At 36.8% G+C, this 2,340-nt stretch overlaps 1 long non-coding RNA gene across 1 annotated transcript; it reads left to right on the forward strand.

Annotated features, from left to right (window-relative positions):
• The first annotated feature begins 673 nt into the window (after positions 1 to 673).
• Positions 674 to 1,155, forward strand: LOC118734535. The gene is made up of 3 exons (XR_004992389.1): positions 674 to 803; positions 860 to 982; positions 1,066 to 1,155. It is a non-coding gene; the product is annotated as an uncharacterized LOC118734535 (long non-coding RNA).
• Positions 1,156 to 2,340: the final 1,185 nt, after the last annotated feature.

A 2,340-nucleotide genomic window follows, 5' to 3' on the forward strand; every position in this document is an offset into this window, starting at 1 on the left:
AGTGCAAAACCGCGTATCAACAAAATGCAAAACCGCGTATCATCAAAATGCAGAACCGCGTATGTGAAATTTTAGAAATCATTTTCTAAAGTGTAAAAACATCCATATTTCAAAATGGTTCTCTTTTTTAAAAAGAAATCGCACTTCTGGCTAGTATATTTCAGGACGAATGGATAAGGATTGAGACAAGAGCTTGTGTGAGAAAATCCTATTTTTGGCAGCCAATGTCAGTTACGCGGTTTTGCAGAATCACGATACGCGGTTTTGTACTTTAAACGACGATATACAAACCAAGGCATAACAAATAATGATGATACTTTGTTTAAACAGCAAGAACAAATATAAAAACTGAATTGAAGAATGTAAGTAATTTTTATACTAAGTACCTGTAATGTAAAGAAAATTTTGAGTAATTTCTTCGGATTTTGAGGATTTTTCGTTGGTGTTTGGAAATTTGGTAATTATTTGTGGCAATTGCGAGGGGATATACGTTGTCGTTGTTTTATGTACATTTCTTGTTAAATTTTAAGTGGAATTTTTGTAATATTTTCAGTAACTTTGGGCAATGGCGCAATTTATGTGGCGCCAGCGCTATAAAACCAACACCAACTGTGTGCCGGCGCATGGTGCTAGCGCAATAGCGCCATTGGTTTTTCTATTCAACTTAAGCGCAACCCTTTGTTACAGTGCACTGATTTAATGTGATAACGATAATATCTTGCCATCTCCTACTGTAGATACCATCATTCTTTTATTTCTTTTGGCGCAATTTTATGGAATTTGGTCTGCAAAATTCTTTAAAGGTAAAAATTAAGTTAAATCGAATAAATGTTTGTGTTAAAAATTAGTAATCTATTAGGTATCTTCGATTTCATAAATAACGTCAACACGTGACAGCAACAGGTAAAATAGGGGAACAACCTGGCAGTATGGGCATCATCTATTTCCAGTTATCAATTCCAATGCCGAAAATATAAAAATGGTCAGTAAAATTGGCAAGATCGATTTATAACTTATACCATTCTTCTTCTAACTCATTTTACAAATCGTTTTAAATTTTTGAAGTTACAACGGCAAGTCAATAGACGGCAATAGATTGGTCAACATCCGCGTATTATATTACAAAGCCATTGCACAGACAGTCTACCATTTGCACTACTTAAAATTGAATGACACATTTTAAAACTTTTAATTAAATTAAAGTAAAAGAAAAAGGCTACAAAAAAAACGAGTGACATCTGGCTCAATTTTTCTGAGGAAAAAGACCAAAAAGTCACATGCAAGAGCTGTGGCCAAAAGTTGTCAGCGGAAAACAAGTCAATCTGTTCAGCATATGAAGAGGAAGCACCCCACCCAGATTATTTCGAGGCAGACAAACGTAGTAAGTGAAAACAATAGTGTTGAATCGGGGCCACCTCCTCCACAAAGTCTTCAACTGCAGCAAACAAACCAGCTAACCATTCAACAAATTTTTCAGTACTTTAATAAACCAATTGCACTGAAAAAAAAGGAAGAAATAGACAGGCAGGTTCTTAAATTGATTGTTAAAGAGTACCATGCCTTCAGCATTGGTGAAAATTCGGAATTTAAAAAATAAGTATATCTTTTGAATCCAAATTATCACCTGCCAGCGAGAAAGACGGTTTCTTCAACTCTATTGACAAACGCGTACTCGGAAGTAATGGAATCCGTGAAAGAACGGTTGAAAAGGGCGTTTGCTGTTGGTTTAACAGTAGATGGCTGGACTTCGCGAGCCCAAGACCATTTCTTCAGTGTAACTGCGCATTACATCGTTGACGACGACAAGTCGACATTTCTGGCATCCGATTTGCTTACTTGTATGTCATTTACAAATCGACAAACGGCTGTCAACATAACTAAAATGTTAGCAGACGTGCTGAAAGAATGAAATGTTGCGCATAAAGTTACTGTCATTGTTTCGGATAATGCTGCAAATATGAAAGCGGCTGTGCGTGGAGGAGGTTGGAGGCACTGGGGATGTTTCGCCCATACGTTGAATTTAGTTGCGCAGTCTGGCTTGAAGAGGTTGGAGTGGTATTAGAAAAAGTGAAGGCAATTGTGACTATTTACCAAAAGCAGTTACGCCAGTTCGCAGCTGAAGCAGACAATGGAGGGTGTGCAGATGCAACCTCTCAAGGTAATTAATGACGTTCCGACAAGATGGAACTCTACATATGAAATGTTGAAGCGATTTTTAATGTTAAAAACTCCACTGATCTCATCACTGGCTTTAATAAAATCTTCTGCGCGAGTTAATGAAGAAGTTTTAAACAATGTAGACATTTTGTCAAATGACGAATGGGTAGTTATTGAACAAAG

This window comes from Rhagoletis pomonella, unplaced genomic scaffold, assembly GCF_013731165.1.
Source record: "Rhagoletis pomonella isolate Grant_MI unplaced genomic scaffold, Rhpom_1.0 Rhpom_scaffold_00002, whole genome shotgun sequence".
In the NCBI taxonomy this organism is placed as follows: Eukaryota; Metazoa; Arthropoda; class Insecta; order Diptera; family Tephritidae; genus Rhagoletis; species Rhagoletis pomonella.